Source organism: Lampetra planeri, chromosome 19, assembly GCF_965212315.1.
Source record: "Lampetra planeri chromosome 19, kcLamPlan1.2.h2, whole genome shotgun sequence".
NCBI classification, from domain to species: Eukaryota; Metazoa; Chordata; class Hyperoartia; order Petromyzontiformes; family Petromyzontidae; genus Lampetra; species Lampetra planeri.
In genome coordinates this window covers 12,349,487-12,368,660 of record NC_136125.1, presented here as the reverse complement: position 1 = coordinate 12,368,660, position 19,174 = coordinate 12,349,487, and the positions used below count along the sequence as shown (strand labels likewise).

At 48.7% G+C, this 19,174-nt stretch overlaps 1 long non-coding RNA gene across 1 annotated transcript; it reads right to left on the bottom strand.

Annotated features, from left to right (window-relative positions):
• Positions 1–1,511: 1,511 nt before the first annotated feature.
• Positions 1,512–18,946, bottom strand: LOC144724143 (uncharacterized). The gene is made up of 2 exons (XR_013586443.1): positions 13,035–18,946; positions 1,512–7,051 (listed from the first exon to the last, which is right to left on the bottom strand). It is a non-coding gene; the product is annotated as an uncharacterized LOC144724143 (long non-coding RNA).
• Between the last annotated feature and the right edge of the window lie 228 nt (positions 18,947–19,174).

Below are 19,174 nucleotides of genomic sequence, written 5' to 3'. Positions count from 1 at the left end.
GGGGGGGGGGGGGTGCACGCCAGGGGCCCTGCTAAGACCACCAGGGGCCCTGCTAAGACCACCAGGGGCCCTGCTAAGACCACCAGGGGCCCTGCTAAGACCACCAGGGGCCCTGCTAAGACCACCAGGGGCCCTGCTAAGACCACCAGGGGCCCTGCTAAAGGCCACCAGGGGCCCTGCTAAGACCACCAGGGGCCCTGCTAAAGGCCACCAGGGGCCCTGCTAAGACCACCAGGGGCCCTGCTAAAGACCACCAGGGGCCCTGATAAGACCACCAGGGGCCCTGATAAGACCACCAGGGGCCCTGCTAAAGACCACCAGGGGCCCTGCTAAAGGCCACAAGGGACCCTGCTAAAGGCGACCAGGGGTTCCATGACGAAGCACTGCCCTAGGCTGTAGGGGGGGTGGGGGGGCCATTGTGTTTGTATGAAGTGTAGTAGTTGTTAGCTCGCTGCACGATGATTTCAGTGGCTTGCGTTCCACTGCCGGTCATGGCTAATATCAGAGGGGATTGACATCTGACCAGGATCCTTGGCCTCCTCGAGATCAACCCAGCATTACAAGAACATCTGGTGTGGTGTGGACACATCAATCCTGGGGTGGCCGCGGTGGTTTTGTGTGGCGATAACCTCACCACCATCACTTCGTGCTGTGCCTGCCTCAGTAGGTGCTGGCTAACAGCAGTGAACCACGCTGCAAGCGACGGATGGTCTTCATCTCGTACACGCCGTGTGCACGGTCATGAATTCACCGCATTATTATATTTTGCTGCCTGCATATAATCCCCAAGTTGCTCAGTTGTGCCTTTCCCTTGAACACGCTTCCATCGTCTCGCTCTACACCGCGCCATGTACAGCAACTTGTGCTGTTGGCTCGTGTTCCCCTGAATGCCCACAATTGCCTGGCAATGCTCGCTCGTGCTGGTTAATAGCACACATTGATTAAGAAGGGCATTCTGCCGGGCTGTCACCGAGGACACTTAACAACAACAACACTGGCAGTTAGCTAATAATCATCATCAGCTGTGAACCATCCCCTGCTGGATGATGGTCTGCCAAAGTCAACACGATCCCTTATGGTTCCGTACCTTTTCACGGGTCGATACCATCGCTCCATCTCCTCGGCTGGCGGGTGCGCTACATTATTTGGCTGTCACTCCGTCACGAATCTTCACCGTCAACTACATAATCCCGTCTAGCAACGGCGTCCTGCCCAAGGCCACACGAACTTTGCTTAAGTGTGAATGATGTCTTCAAACTGCGTACGTTGCTCGATACACGTGAAAGGATAGTATATATATTTTAAATAGTTTAGATGTATTTAGATATATATATTTTAAGTGATTTGTTCACCTTTCCTAGACGTTGCACTCCTGCCGTGTGTTTGCCCTGTTTGTTGTTGTAGCGTTCTGGCCCGCCACGAGTGGACATCTATGAACAAGAGCTTTACAGCTCATCGGATTGCTCCTACAGTATAAAGACATTCTAATTCTGGACCTCACCGAGTCGAGATTGTAGACTACGTATTATTTATTTCAACCACCATAAACAACATTCGGCCACGACAGCTGCAGCCCCGGCATGAGAAGCCCTCTCCGTCTTTCTGGAGCTCCCTGGTTCACGTCGGAGGATACGTTCCTGGAAGGCGCGACGACTCATCGAAACGGCGTCAATCAAAGTCAATTTACAGGGTACGGCGGTGGTGGTGATGGTGGGGAAGGCTGAGAGACGACGGATACGAGAAAGCACGGACGATGATGCTGTCAGCGACGTAAGTGTGGGGTTGAGACGACGCAAATCGGGGTAGCGGTATTAATAAAGTGACGACGTCTTTGCCAAACGACGTGAAAGGGGGAGACGTAATTCGGGGTATTACTGTACCTCTACACCCGTTGACCATTATGCAGACTACCAGCCAGCCCCATCATTACCCAATTATCTTTGATATTACATCTCTACACATGTGTCCCTCTTCCTCTCTCGCACTTTAATTCCAAGCATTCATCTTGGCACCGTTTTTAGTCTCGAGTACTAGAACTTGACATCACCTTCCAAAGTTGAATGTGTGATTATTTGAAGGAGCAATGTCCAAAGGGTGGACAACAGCAACAACCACGATCACGTGGTTATGTTCATAGTGTAGACAAGTTATAGCAACAACAGGAAGTTCACATGGATTCTTAAGTCCCAAAGCAGCAGCAGCTGTTCTGCTTTGTGTGACATGGGGCTTTGAGTATGGCTCTGGCTCATTTGCATTGCAGCACAAAAGTGAATAGATGAAAGAATGCATTGTCTGGGGGAATGTGTGTGTGTTCATCTGGGCGAATGTGTGTGTTCATCTGTTGTGGGGAGTGGTAGTGTAGCGGTTCACGGGCTGCACTACGAACCCGGCGACACGAGTTCGATTCCCGCTCACGACCATCAGTGACGATTTTCTGAACCGGTCCTGGGCCTCCCCAAGGTAGACTCAGCCTCAAATGAGGACCTGGTATGGTGTCTAAACATCGCCACTGGGAAGACAAAGGCGGCCGGGCGTGGTGTTGGCCACCCTTGTATGCCGTGCCGACCTTCATAGGTGCTACTCGCTAACAACACTTGCCCACACGTTCTGTTAAGGCTTTACGAGGATATTTGTATCTGAAAAAGAGCAAATATGTTTACGTGTACTCGTGTGTGTCTGCAAAAACTCAACTTATTTTGTGTATCTTGTACTTGTACAAATACTCGTGTATATATACATGCGGGCTCGTGGTTATATCAGCCAATAATCTCCGGTACTGAACAATTCCAGTGACAAAATATTTGAATCCTGGCCATTCGCGTTCCTGTGGATTATAACCAGATAATAAGCCTCCTTCCCATATACGACATGTCCCCACATACCCCTCCATCATATCTGTGCCTGCACGATGTCAATGATTACTTCGCTCTGCGATGCGTTATCCCGTTGTAAGCCCGTCTGGCTGCGCATGACGTCGGATGCTTCATTCCGCGTGCTGCTGGAAGCTTATTCCAGCAGCAGCAGCACATAACCCTACATGGCAATATTACCGGAACGTGCTCTATATATATAGAGAGAGAGATGCAGTAGCGTAACTAAGGTGGGGGCAGGGAGAGCCTTACCCCCCCCCCCGCAAACCAAAGCTACGAGTTGAGGGCCCCCATGACGACCACCGTGAGATTTGGTTTCAACATTGTTGGACCCCCATCTGATCGATTTGCCGCACCCCCTGGGCTAACAACGTAGTCACTACGCCACTGGATAGATGGTGTTTAGTTTCAGCAGCAAGGGCTTACTTAATAAGCTCTGAGGTTCTTTTCATGGGCATCCTGCGACGGTACTGGCGTTATACAGTACAGATCTTATTTACAATCGTGGTTACAAAGGTCGTGATCTTGGCTCGAGGCCTCTCCGATGTCGACTCAACCTTACGTAATCATCACGTGGGTGTGGTGTGTGGACATCACAACTCGGAACCTTTTTCCCCTCTCATATAAGGCTACGATTTCTGGCAAGAACAAATGTTGCGTGTTTGCTTTTGGGTTAGGCCATGTCAGCCGTTTGATGCCAATTGTTTCCTCGTTGTCATAAACCGAACAAGTGAGCTCACGCAAAAGTAAACAATGCGCATTGTATTGCCGACAGAAACACACGTTTTAAGGTAAAAAAAAAGTTATTTACCATTCAAGAATCCCCACATTTAGCCGCAGCGCTGCACATATCTGCAACATGCACGCGACGTCGTTCCATCGCAAGACTTGTGCCACCCCACGACGCACTCATCATCTCTGCCACCAGAACACATTTAAATAAAGCTCCGAACGTTTTCTCGTGTCCCGTAGCCAAACTCGGGGCACAAAGGAAGGAGGGGGATGAGGTTTGGGGGGGAGAGGAGAGGGGTTGGGGGTCGTTCTCGCGCTACGAAGGACAACCTCCCGGCACAGCTGCCGGGACATGCAGCCCTCCCGTGCCACCGGCTCAGCATCAGCGCTGGGCGGCCCATGCAGCCCTCCCGTGCCACCGGCTCAGCATCAGCGCTGGGCGGCCCATGCAGCCCTCCCGTGCCACCGGCTCAGCATCAGCGCTGGGCGGCCCATGCAGCCCTCCCGTGCCACCGGCTCAGCATCAGCGCTGGGCGGCCCATGCAGCCCTCCCGTGCCACCGGCTCAGCATCAGCGCTGGGCGGCCCATGCAGCCCTCCCGTGCCACCGGCTCAGCATCAGCGCTGGGCGGCTCGAGCAGCGCCTCTCGGAGTGAGCGACGCTCCCTGGAACCACCAGCGGTGGCCCGCGACGGTCCACCACGTGGGGCCCGCGGGGTTGCTGATGCAAATGCAGGTTGAGCCTTAACGTAATGACCAACGTTAACCTTTTGTTTCGGACATTCATTAGTATTTCACTTTATTTAATGCAAAAAATGAAGTTAGGTAAACTAACCCAGTTAAACTACCCTGACCCTATGATTTAAATGCCCCCCCCCCCCCCCGACCTAAAAAAAAACGTATAGCTGCATAAACATTATTTTGTGTACTATTAATGTGGGTAACGAATGTATTTCAGACCAGCGCGGTCCTGCACGGATGCCACATTCTCTGTCCGCCTGCAACAGCAGAGGTGTAGGGAATTCCAACAAGACCTACATCTCTGATTTATTCACCTGGTCAAGGCATATGATACCATCAACAGATCAGGGATGTAGGCCGTTCTTCGTGCTTTTGGAGTTCCTGACTCTCTGCTCACAATCATTAAGATACTTCATGATGGTGGGGAGCCCGGGTAAAGCTCCGTGGCCAGGAGTCGGAGGCATTCCCTGTTCACCTTGGGGTGCGACAGGGATGTCCTTTGTCCCCCACATTATTTAACATTATCTTTGATCAGGTAGTTCCAGAAGTTTTTCATGGCTGTACTGGAGGAATTTGCAACTGGTACAGCTACAACAGGGGGGGGGGGCTGATCGATGCCCGGGTGCGGTCGAGGGATGGCTTCCTATTGGTCAACGATGTTGTGTATGCTGATGATCTGGTGATTGCTGCTCAGAGAAGGAGTTGGAGGCGCTGCTGCTGAACCTGGAGTGTGCCACAAAGAGGTGGGGTCTTACCATTAGTCCCACCAAAACTAAGCACCTGCCTGGGTATTTTGTGCCACCAAACACTCCACCCCCTCAGCTCCCCATTCATGATCGAGCAGTTGTGGAGAGAGTGGAGAGTTTCCCATCGTGGGCAGTGTGCTTATGACCAGCTCCGGTTTGACAGCAGAAGTCTCACTCCGAATCAGTCGGGTGGCATCTTTTCATCGGCTGTGCAATGCTGTGTGGAAGTTACCTGGCCTGTCGCTCCGAACGAAGCTTCGGGTCTTCTCGGCCACAGTCCTGCCCTCCGTTCTCTATGCTGGTGAAACGTGGACCCCTCTAATAGAACATCTGCGCCGGTTAGAAACGTTCAGGCTGGCATGCCGACGATCCATCCTGGGTTTAACCAGGCTGAATTGTGTGAGCTCACAAATCCTTGAAAGATGTGGACACATTCCCATCAGTGAGCTCCTCCTGCAGGCAAGGCTGCGTTGGCTGGGTGATGTAGCCCGCATGCCCAGCCACCGCATGCCCAATGCCACGAGAACGCCTGGCAGACACACTCTGTAAGGACGCAGCCATCGTGCGTTCCTGTGGAGCATGATGGGTAAAACATCTTACATAAGCGGCTCTCCGTTCGGTGCCTGCATATATACATACAATCTATATATATCCATCTAAACGTGTCGCACCAGAAGCTCGAAACCGGTCTGGAGTGTGCGTGCTTAAAACACATTTTCACTTGATGATAATGGTTTGGAAAGCCAATGGGGGCCGATGGATTGCAACGCATCTTAACTGTATTTACACACAAGGGGATACAAAGAATTGAGCTAAGTCTTGATTTGAAACTTTCGTGACTGCAGGAAACCATACTCTTTGGTTCTTTCGATAAAGTCACGTAGGTATTACTTTTATACCTTCGTGACTTTACCGAAAGGACCAAAGAGTAATTGAGTTAAGCTGATGCTATACATGCGTCCTCTTTGAAAGGACGTGCTTTTTGTTGATTGTTGTGCAGTCACCATTGACGCGGTCGACCCGTGAGCACCCAGGACTCGTTGCGCTGGTGGCGGATCTGAGGGCCATGCTGGTGGATTTAGGGGTTGGGGAGGACGTGTATCTTTCATGGTTTTTATGTAAATAGACTGAAATGCAGCCTCCGTGAGAATCGAAGCGTGTGAATGTCAGGCTCTGGTGGGCTCTGGGCTGTGCATGCCGCGCGCGGTGAACTCTGGGGGAGTTTGTGTTTGTCTATTTCAATTGGAGCCACATGTGCTGCAACCCCGAACCCCCCGATGGACGTCAGTAAACAAACAGCGGGCCAAGCACAGCACGTGCTGCCGTACCAATGTAGAACTGATGATTGCTCAAGTCTCGTACGTCCATCACCTCTCATCACGATCCAAGGGCAGAGAGCCCGTCGTTGTCCACTGCACATGGCGTCGTTTGCTTCCACGTTCCTTTGTCCTGTGCCAATATACTTCTACACATGTACTTACTTTTTTCTATAACGCACAATATATACTCTTTGGTTCTTTCGGTAAAGTCACGTAGGTATAAAATACAATAAATCACGACGTTTGGGGCGCAGCACAAGCGTCATCAGGTGGGAAAGCAACTGCTTGACTTTACGAACAGAACCAAAGAGCATGGATTCGTGCAGTCACGAAAGCTTCAAGTCAAGACGAAACGCACAATATGGTTGACGTGCCGTATGTATGTCGTTATGAGGCTACCGTAAGCGTTGCACGTTACGCACTTACGGCCCTGTACTCTACGTACAAGCGGATGCCATCACCCAGCACTGGCCTTGTGTGGTGAAAGCAAAGCCCCGTAGTCATCCACAGCTTGCGGAGCGTGAAGAGACGTCCCATCGAGCAGGGGATCGACAACAACGGGCTGCGCGTGGAGCGGTGGCGCAGTGGTTGACGCAGGTGACGGCCACCGTCAGTGGTGATAGCTGAACCTTCACTGACACACACTGAGACAAGTGCGGTGAATGATATAACTCCACCACCCCTGGCAGACGGTTATATAATCAATGTCATTTAATTCGAATTGACGGAGTATTGTTTTGAATGTTCTTTCATAAAATAAACGAGCACTGATTACTGATTTCCAATTTCATATAATCTTACAACCGTCGTAGAGCCGTATGTGAGAGGATGTAACTGGAGGACTGAATTACATTCAAGATTCGTGTACAATACAACTCTCAGTTTTCCGTTTTGCATAACACCAAGAGAATTGTTACATAAGAAGTCTGTTTTGTTGTAAATGTGTACACGACGCACCTATCCCAGCGCTCGGATTCCTCAGACACTGTGGGCCAGATTCACCTTGTGGGCAAATGGTGGAGTGGGTCTAAATAAACACATTGTCCTGCTGCGGAGGGAGCTGGTAGGAACGTTGGGTTGCTCGGTCAATGGCCAGGGTCAACGGCGGCGTGGTGTATTCCGCAAATATGCCCGACTGCGAGAGCGGGCACAAGCCGGCGTGAGTAGGTTAAACGTTGAGTTTTATAAGGGCACCACGGGGTGACCAGCCCCTCCCCACCCAGCCCCACCCCTCCCATCCCCACCCAGCCCCTCCCCACCCTCCCCTCCCCACCCCGTCCCACCCTCCCCACCCAGCTACTCCTCACCCAGCCCCTCCCTCCCCACCCAACCCCTCCCTACACGACGGACGGACGGACACAATAATCCCCTGTGGGCTGGTGGAACCAGTGGGTTCCTACCAGTAAAAGAAGGACCAATTTCCAGGAGGTGTTTCTGCCTTTTCCTTACGACGTTGGAGTGGGTCTAAAGAAATACCTCTGCTGTGTATATCTCTACACACACAGCACTGTCTGCCAGCTCGCTGTGACCAATATGGCACGTTTTAGTGGAGTTGATCCATTTATCTCCCCAAATTGTACTTGCATTTGCTCGGTCAATTAAATAATGAAAACATGTTTTACTCGGCCAGAGAAACCAGAGGACCATTATTTGGAAAATGACGCAACAAAGTAATTGCAGGTTTTTTTCCTGTTTAATTAACCAGTGATCAGCAGGCTACGTCCCGTAGCCAGAAAACCTTGACAACTTGGCTGAGGCCAAATCAATAGACTAGACGCGAGGCACATTATAACCGTGCAGCAGTGTTCGCTTCCTTACCAAGTCAAATAAAAAAAAGTGTTTCACTTTCACCCAAACAAACAAGCACGAGATCGTGCTCATCTCCATTGGCAGCCCTGAGACAGTGGTGGAAATTCCACATTCCTATGGCAGAGTATAATATAGGACAATCGCGGTTGCACTGTTGTATTTACGATGGACTAAGTCGACCCCAACTGGGATTAGGGGGTTCGCGACATTCCTACTGCCGACTTTGAGTTCAGAATGAGAACATTTATTTGTACCGGAGGAGGAATCCGATGAGCTCCTCTTCACAGATGTCCAGTGGTTGCTCACGATGTCGCAGTGCGACCCAGGCAGATGACGGTACAGGACTCCACACTCCCACGACGCATCGATGTGCCAATGAGAATCAATGCGTGAACCAAATCGTGTGCACGTTCCTGAACTTTCGATCTTCATTGCCAGACCCCCAACCCACAGACCCCCCCCCCCACTCACCCACTTCTCCCTAAGCACCAAATGAAGGCCTGCGTGCAACGAGTGACTTGTCTAAGAATCCGGTGGTTTAAATTACGGTGCGAAAATGACACGATGCAAATATGTGTGTGATCGTTCGTATTCGCACGGGGAGGGTGGGCAACGTGATGGAGGCTGAACGAGACGAACAACGCGGGGCACAGACGACAGCCGGGGCGTGAAGACACCAACAGTGGCAACAGGAGTCGACGGCACTGTTCAAGGCAGCACCAGAAGTGTAAAATGTGCGGTGCACGCAAAACCACACCACAGTACACGCTGCGAGAGAGTACAAGAGAGTACAGTACAACATTCGTGACAAACTCCCTGCCGCCGCTTGATGTTTGGTTCTTTGTGACTGTGCTCAGCACCTTCTAACGATTATCTGAATCGGTCCTGGGCCTCCCCTGGGTCGACTCAGCCTCAAATGAGTTTCTGGTGGGGTGTGTAAAACATCGCCACTGGGGAGACAAAGGCGGCCGGGCGTGGTGCTGGCCACCCACCATATCAATGCCGGCACAGCATTGATAGGTGCTCGCTAACAGCACTTGCCCCAACAGTCTATTAAGACTGTATGGGTGTTCTTTGTCTTTGATATACGGTAAGTATAAACATCAACTAAAAACCTGCTTCAATGAACTTGGACGGAAACACAAGTTGATGAAAAAAAACATTGTTTTGTTGTAGTCAGCTAGCATTTTATGGTACTGTCATAATAATCATCAAAATCTTTGCATTTATATGATGCTTAAATGTCGCAGTAACTCAGAGTGCATTACATCACATCTCAAAGGTCACTCAGTCTGCAGGACAGGGCGAGCTGATGATTGCTGTGTTAGACAGATCGGTGCTGGCGTGAGATTTGCGCAAGGTTACAATGGGGGTTTGGCAACACGGTGAGTCATCAACACAGTGACTCATCAACACAGTGAATCATCAACACAGTGAATCATCAACACAGTGACTCATCAACACAGTGAATCATTAACACAGTGAATCATCAACACAGTGAACCATCAACACAGTGAATCATTAACACAGTGAATCATCAACACAGTGAACCATCAACACAGTGAATCATCAACACGGTGAATCATCAACACAGTGAATCATCAACACAGTGACTCGTCAACACAGTGAATCATCAACACGGTGACTCATCAACACAGTGAATCGTTAACACAGTGAATCATCAACACGGTGACTCATCAACACAGTGAATCATCAAGGCCGCTGGCGTCTGGAGGGGGAGTGATGTGGGGGGACGGATCACTTTCTGGGGTCAAAGTGCACGGCATCGCCTATTAGGATTCATCTGCTTTGTGGGGCCGAGTGATAAATGTGGCTCGCAGGAGATTGGGGCTGTAATGCCACTTTGGGTCACCCGTGTGGGAGCGAGATGCACTTTTGTGTTGGCAAGGGTCGCTGAATGCTTCATTTTGTGGAAAGACTGCGGGCAAAAAATTGACTCGAGGGTAGTGGCTTTCACGGCAAAATGACGTCCAGCAGCCGTGTCTACAGGGGGCTTTGTGTCGTGAATTGCATCGCCTCACGGTCACCGTTTCATTTGCGTATCGTTGATTTTCATTGCGCCCGTGTCGGTGTCTGCCTCGAGCTCTGCTGATCTTTCTTTGTAAGACTGCAGGGTCATGTAACACGCGTTTCATCTAAACCAGGGGTCGGCAACCTACGGCTCCGGAGCCGCATGCGGCTCTTTACGGGCTGCTTCTTGACGATATGTACGTATGTACATAGATGCATTGCGGCTCTTGAAATACTGAATTTTGTACCGAATTGGAAAGAAATGGCTCTTCTTGTTATTTTGGTTGCCGACCCCTGATCTAAACTATTAAACTGTTTTATTTTGTATTTTACCAGGTAAGGCTCACTGAGCTCTATTTCAGAAGCGACCTGGCTACCACAAATGAGAGCTCAACTTAGTGGCTTACCATGTGGACATTTATAGCAGGAAAATACTCTAAACGCGTGATGTTTATTCTAAATGCGGAGGGAAAACCGGAGGACCCGGAAAAAAATCCACGCGACCATGGGGAGAGAGACACGCGAAGTCCAAATATACAGCAGCAGGCGTCAGGGTCAAGATCAAACCCACGACCTCCTGCATACCAGGCGAGGTAGTCAACATCTCACAACCAGCCGCACACCTTAGTTTGTATCCGACAGGAACCCTGCAGCCCTTAGCACCCAAATTGTAGTTAAACAAGGAAGCGATGTTAGAGACCGGTCGGTAGAGTCGTCACCGCTATGGTTGGCACCACGGCTCCCACCACTCAGTGGACATCCACTGCTTCTGAGGAGGGTTGTTCGCTACCCGTGTAACGCTGCTTCATCTCACACCGATGATTGCGCCCAACATAGTTGCATCGAATTGCGTCAGCATCAGTCGTTCGCAATTCGCATCAAACGAGAAGCTGATTACTCACTCACTGTGAATTACGAGACCATGGAACGAGGCAGAAAGAACTAGAATAACAAACCATACTGAAAATACAAATTAGATAATAAAGTTACACAATCCTCGCATTGCTTTATGCTTCTGACTCAATACAATTCATTGAATAACTGGGGCTGATGTTGAATCAAGAAATGGATATTTCTTTATCAATTGTTCAAAATGCCACTTCATATCAACACAACATCCTCACTGAGAGTTGCCACCTGTACTGGATCTCCCAGGATCATCCTTTTGTTCGTTTAGCCGTCCTGGGAAAATGTGTAAGTCTTCCCAGGATGTCCAAATTGCTGGTTTGAGTCAGTTGCCTACTAAAGCACCACTCCAGACAATGGATTTACACGCAGTTATCCCCTCTTTTGGTTTTGTGAGATGCTGTATTATTCTTGCCATTATATATCCCAGTCGGTTTTTTTGTAACCTCAGAGGTGGCAATCCTATCTCTGCTCCAGCAAAGTGACTCTCTCGTCCAAACAACCCTCAATTTAAAACGCCCCACGCGGTAAAGTGGCAGGGGCGGTGACAGACGAGGTAGAGCAGTCTGCTCCCCCGTGCTCAGTCGCCAGGTGTCCACCTTGCCACCGACGGCATGTGACGGGCACTATTGATGATGGAAAGGAGACTGATTGGCTGACACGTGGACATATAAGTCCTGTACACTACTGTGCTGTTACTATCCCCCCACCGCCCCCCACTTGTGTGAACAGCTGGAATTTAATTAGCTAATGTACCACTCTATCTGGTGAATATTTATTTTGTGAACGTTCAACTGCGGAGTGGCCTGGATGTCTTGTGACCCCCCAATTAATTTACCCCTAATATATAAACTTTAGAGGATTAAATGGGAGTCACACGACATCTATCTGGACCACCCTGTAGAGTATGGTTGCTCTTTACTAGGTTTGTTAAACATGCCAGGCGTAGTAGATGGCTGTGCGCCCTGAATAAGTCACAGAGGAAAGGCCTGAACCTCAAAGTAGGTCATCACAGGACCGCAGAAACTGACGCCCAGTGACAAGTGGGAGTTTAAATGGACATGACACCCTTCAATAAGTCGTTGTAGCAAAGGGAAGAAATACAGTGCATCGCAAGTATGCGTCATGGTTTTGGGAACTGCTGTTTTTCTCCTTGGCACTAAAACAGTTCGATAGCTTAAAGCAAACAGCACTGCTCATGGGTTTTATTTAAAGTTCAGCAAATGCACTGTGGGAGACTTTTTTTTTGAAACCTCATCCCTGATTACAAGTTTTAGGCGAGGTTACAGATAAGGGAATTTCAGAGCCCTGCTGCGATAGATAAATTTGTTGGCTGGATTACACCGGTGTAAATGTATTGGCTGGATACGCCGCTTTATTTAAGGGGTCCTACGGTGGCGTGATGTTATCTTCTTCGCCTGGTATGCAGGAGGTTAGGGGGTTCGATCCCAATCCCGACCCTGGCGCCTGCTGTATATTTGGAGTTTGCGTGTCTCTCTCTTCGTGGTCGCGTGGATTTTTCCCTCCTGGTCCTCCGGTTGTTTCACTTTGGCTGCTATTTATTTCCACACGATAAGCCACTTCGTTGAGCTATCATTTGTGGTCAGATCGTTTCTGAAAAAGAAGCTTTACCTGGTAAAATAAAAAAGTCTATTTTAAATTTGTTTAAGTGATTTGCTCACCTTCCCTAAACTTTGCACACCGATGGTGTTTGTTGTTGTAACGTTCTGACGCGCCCCCAGTGGGCACCTGTGACGATAAAGCTCTCGTCGGATTCATCCGCTATAAATACAGATTCTGATTGTGAAACGTACGTCGATGAAGTGGCCACACCGTTGACGAGGCTGCCACGGTGTGCAATGGCGAGCACAGCGGACTTACAGATCCCGGGGGTGACCTGTTCCTGCTCCCTGCACGGCAGTGTCAACAGCGGTGCGCGCTTCTTCCACGGCCCTCGCCTCAGTCCACGCAGCCGTATCGATGGGGACAACATCGATACAGCACAGCCGGTCTGCAGATCGCCTGCGGTGGGATAAAGTGTGGGTACTGCCACCGTTTCTCACGGTGTTTGGCCAGCGTTTAAGAGTAGGCCAAAACACAATTATACAGGGTGCTCCAGATGTCTTGTGACATCTGTGTTTTCCTTTGCATATTGATGAATATTTTAAATAAACCTTACTGTAAACATATTACGTTTTGGAGAATGGGATGGGGGTCACAAGACATCTAGACCACAACCGCCGCTCTCACTCCCCTTCCACTAGCAGGGACGTGAGCAAAGCAGTTGGAGGGCTGCACCTTCACCCTTTGTCAGGAGTTTATAAACTACAAATGCATCGTACAATTACATTTCAACGACTGCAATCAGTCTCCGTTTCACATTTCGACGTCACGTTACTATATATACAGAAATCACGCACTCGACTCAAACACAAATATGTGAACACAACAGAACCCCAATAGAATTGCCCAAACTTGGTGTTTCTGAGGCTCTGCTGTGGCACAGACGCTGCTGCTGCTGCTGTTGTTGGCTGGCGTGGGCTGTGCAAGGTTTCCAATCTGAGATGAGGGATGGCACAGGGTGCCACGGTGGCTAGATGTTAGCTACCTCGCCTGCTATGCAGGAGGTCGTGGGTTCGATCCCGATCCTGATGCCTGCCGATATGGAGTTTGCGTGTTCTCCCCGTGGTCGCGTGGATTTTTCTCCGGGTCATCCTGGTTTCCCTCCACATTTATAAGTGTGCTGCTGCTATAAATTTCCACGTGATAAGCCACTTCGTTAAGCTCTTGTTTGTGGATTGGTCGCTTCTGAAAAAGGGCTATTTATCCCAGTGGGCCTCACCTGGTAAAATAAAAACAAAATAGTTGTAGTTTAAACAGTTGAATACTTTTGTAGTTTCAGTCTATTTCCATTCATCAAGCATTCCAATAATTTACCCTGGATTACTAATTTAATTTCAGGCCCATGAAAAATGTGCACTGTTTAATTTCATTGCAATTATATCAATCTGTGATGGATGAGATGACCAAGGACTTGAATATTAATCCTCTGATTAAATACAGATCTTGAAAAAACGATATTATGCTAATATTGCCTCTGAGTGACCTTGATTTGTGATACGATGTGTTTGAATAACCTACGATATTGTGTTTAAATTCCGAAGTGCAAATTCTGTGCAGATGTTTACAATTTACATATGCTGTATATTCACCCTGAATCTTTGCAAATTTGAGATGAGAAATGTTGACCATGCAACACATTTTTTTCCAACGCACACATATGTCATATCACATTAAATATAAAGTAACTTAATATAATCGAGGCCTATTCAACCCACCAAATGGATACAATCCTGTCTGCATCGTGGCTGGTCACTGCGGGTTGGTGAGGACATGAACCGTCTGGATATCCCTCGCCGCTGATGTTAGCCAGTCGCTGGGTTCAGAGCACAGCACCACTAATCCACTGCTCCACCCTTCTGTTAAATTCACATTTAAGCACAATCTGTTCAACATGTTGATATATTTCGATTTAAAGCTTTCGTGACTGCAAGGATTCGTCTTCTTGGTTCTTTCGGTAAAGTCACGTAGAAGGAAAATAATAAAAATAAAACATTCTCGACAGACCTGTTCTCCACCTGAAAACGGCTGCTTGCGTTGTGGCCGAAACGTCGTGAGAATTATTTTACTATGTTTTATTTTTATTATTTTCCTTCTACGTGACTTTACCAATAGAACCAAGAAGATGTTGATATATATCAGAAACATCATAATCTTACTGGTAGTACTGTTTTGACAGACGTTTCTTCGTCGGCCATTCTGCTTTTAATTCGAGAACCAAGAGCAGAACAACGATGAACAATGAACTAGAGAATGATCCCCTCGACGAAGTGCGCACTTCCTTCTTGAGATGGTGCTGTGGCCAGGCCGAGTAAGGTGGCGGTGGGGGGTGGTACATTTCACGGGGAGAACTACCAGCTCAGTAGCCCGCTGCCTCATTGCCATCAGCGAGTCGCAGAGCACGAGATACAGCATTGAGCATGTACCAAACAAGGCTCGTTTGAGCAAAGTGAGCACGCAGAGTTGCTAATCTACACTGTGTACAGACGACTTCCTGTGTACATGGCTGCGGTTGTAAGACGGCGATAAAAGCCCGCTGCTGTGGGCGTAGTTAGTGATAACGTTTTAGCGGTTTGGTTGTTCAGTCAGGTAGTATAAGTGTTTAGAGTTCTCAATGTTGTTTTACTTATTCACCCAGGAAAGCCACACTGAGTCTTATGGCTCTCGTTTAATGTTTAAAAGTTTTCAGCCAATGAATGAGTAACACCTTGCGGATAGTTTTAAAATGGATGTGCTACGACCAGGGCCGGATTAAGATTGTGTAGGCCCCTGGGCTACAGGTACTGTGAGGCCCCCAGTGATATTTTCAAAAGGAAACAAAGCTAAAGAAACATCTAACTTATTTTTACAAGGCTGACAACAAATAAAATTCAGCATTCACAAATTAAACAACTTTTCACTTCATCTCTGGAGGCCCTCCGGCTGGCTGTCGCCTGATGATGCTCGTTGTAATTACTGGTGAAACGTCGTACTCGAATTGTAAATGTTGTGGGTTTACTCTCCAACACACCGGTGTTCTGAATTAGCATTTTTTGTTTACGTGACAACCCTTACTAATTGGCTGTGTCGGGTGGTGGCGGGTTTAACGACACATGTATATTTACGCGATCTAACCCAAACAACTTCTCTTATGTATATTCTTTATCGCGAAATCCCCCTACGTGTTAAACGGAATGTTGATATTTTTTGTTAACACTGGCTCAGGGCTGCCATAGGAGATGCGCTCAATGCCAGCCTCATTGAGGCAAGCGGACACTGATGTTTCCGAGCTCGAAGTTGTTAGTGGGGTTAGGGCAACATTTAAATTTACACTGAAAAGAATGCTGAGAATACTCGATATAGACTTCATGCAGCGTGGTTTCGGTGCATTTCGGGAAGGTGTGAGAATGCAGAAACACTGCAATCGTTTACGTGAATTCATAGTTTCAGGAAACGTCCCTTGTCGTTTAACATCAATTGGATTTCGAGGCTGTCTGGTAATAATTTACAAAGGTATGTTCGAACACCTTTGTCTCTGAGCTTTTGCTTAGTCTGCCCTGCCCCGTGTTTGAAGGCACGCATTCTAATGTGCTCGTGCCTAGCAGCACCATGTAAATACATTCGTAGCTAATGTGTCTGTTACTCGATGTGTGAATGCACGGCCAACTACCAAACCATCCGGCATGCACTTACACTCATCGCATCTCGGACGATGAGCGAGGTGGAGCATGGCTAGTGGCTTGCATGGGCGCCCGCCGTGCATAACAGGTGTTATAGGATGGTACAGCAACATCCATTGTTGTACTGCATCGTTCTCCCTTGTCTCAATGATCCCGCGGCTTCACCCACCGGCAATAACGGGGATGGTGAGGTATGGTGGTCAAACGACCCGGATGACATGGGGAGGCCCGCATCCGGCAGTGGATTGGCCATGGTCCCTAGCCCAGTCGGTCCCCTTGGCACAAAGACTGAGACTCGCTCAGCACTGTACGCCCAAGCCACAGCACGTGGCCCTTCAGCTGATACACATCTGCCTCTGCAATTCAGACTCCGAACTCTGCCTGCCTCGGCGCGATCATATCAGATATCAGCTGCATGTGGGTTCCCTGTTCATGAGGATAAGCTAATCATGATAATGATGGGCTTCATTTATATATAGAGACCCCCCCCCCTATACGCGTATTTGAGAGAGAGAGAGAACACTCTACATTGCGTGTCTTCTCAGCACGTTTTAAAGGGCACCCCCAGGGGCAGCTGCCCCGGGTCGACACAAGGTGACTGGCCTGCAAACGGGCATGAGTCTCTGCTGCCAGTCGAGGGCAATTACTTGCTGCGATTTGTGTAATCTCTAGTGAGTAAATTGCATTTAAAACACTCGGAATATTTTTTTCATCTTATTATTAAACTTGTTACTGTAACAAAGGACCGGTGTAATTCGTGCAGTTTCACTATTTCAGCGGGGACATTTTTTCATTAAAAGTGCATCGTAGGCAGCACGCTGATTTTCTCTGCCTCTCTGGTATCCTCCCACACGCTGCTCGACGCTCATGAAGCGAATATAATTTCCCAAACATCTCAATGTAGCAGGATCTCCTGGGAAAAAAAGTCGTGAAGATTCAGAGGAGGCTTTCCTGGATGCAAAAATTGCATTTAATACAAAAATACGGTGAGTTGTTCTTCATGCGGCAAGCCGTGGATAGAGCCACCAACTTTTCGACTGCTCACTGGAGCACAGACACACTCTGAGTTGACTTTTACGTCCAATAAGTAATATTTAAAAATACTTGTTTTTAAACACGCTTTAATGAAATGTACCGTACTCGTAATGGCAGAACTCCACGACTCCAAGAAGTGGCCCCGAGGCTTGCCACAACGTAAGAGGCCGTGGTCATTTACAGCCAACGTCAGTTGAGCGTGGACAATTAGACCCAAGCCGAAACATAACATATAAAAAGGAATGTTAAAAAATATATATATTTTTTTATGATAGAATATAGCAGTGTCATCAGTATGACATAAGTATACCAAGTTTGCAGTCGATACCACATTGGGAAGTGGGTTAAAATCGAGTTACAATATTTGAGGATACGACAACAACAACAGAGTGAGTTAAATAAAAGCGTATAAAATATAAAACATAAATAACGCTGCGGCCCTTGACTCATTTCCCTCTCTGCTCTCAACCAGACAGCGCCCTGCCATCGCCGGGTCTCTGAAGTCAAACATCGAAATGCCTCCAATGAGCACCATGCAGTTTTTATGTCTTGGTCTAGAACGACGACATTGCTTAATTATCATCGATTCTCATGCTCACAACAATGCTTACACACGTGTTTTGGGGGGTAAAGCGTCGGAGCTCTCACCTCTTCCAAGACATCCGGCTAGCGTGGATGAGTAGGCCAAACACCCTCTAGAGAAAGCTCTAAACAGCTCCCTGGAGTGGAAGGCCATCCGGCTCGCAGTGGCGTGAACAAGCAATTGCAGGGCTGCACCTTCACCTTGTACAGTGATGTATGCCCGTAAGTTGAACTTCTTTCGCACCGTACGCAGCCGACCGCGCTAATCGGAGGTGCGGGTGTGGGTTCACATCTCCCGTGCAGCCACTGGAGATGATCTCCACCGCAAAGTTCAAACAAAACCCCTCTGGATCCTTGAACAGTTTCACTCCGACTCATCTCCACTGGGAGTCCTTCGACATTCCTGTGTCAAGGGACCAGTCTCTTTCTTTCTGAAGAAGGCCTCACTGTTGCCTTCTCACGCACATGGTGCAAGCTCGCTAGCTGGGGTACTCGTTGTCTGCCACCATCAGTTATCACGACAGCATTCAGAGACGTGCGTGTGATGAATTCCCCCACTACAAAATACAATTGTCTCCGCAGCGGCGCAGCAGATGTGCACAATGGACAGGGGAGAATTAACATAAAAATATACACACGCGGGCAATGGATTCTGTTGATGGATGGAGCCCTTTTCATGACGCGAATGACCGAGGGAGCCGACATTTTACAAGCAATCTCTTTAATTAATGTGCTGTGCGCAGCGTGGTACCCTCACAGTGAATAGCAGTTGCATTGTTGAGATTGCAATTGCATTGATGGTTCTATTGTGAGCGTTTCCAAAGCTGCCTAAGTCAACAATTCATGGACAGTCAACATGAAAAGGGCAATGCACACCCTGGCATCCCCACACACCCTGGCATCCCCACACACACGAGCCTCACGTGAAGGTAAACCTGCAGCCATCGCTGGCTCACAACACGACGGGCGGACATCCTCCACTCTGGAGAGCCCGCTCTAGCGGGTGTTCGGCCTACTCTTCCACATTGGCCAGGCGCCTTGGTAGAGGTGGGGAGCACGCACACTTTACCCTCCTAACTGTGGCGTAGCCATTGTAATGTCCACTGATGCTTACTTTATTCAGGG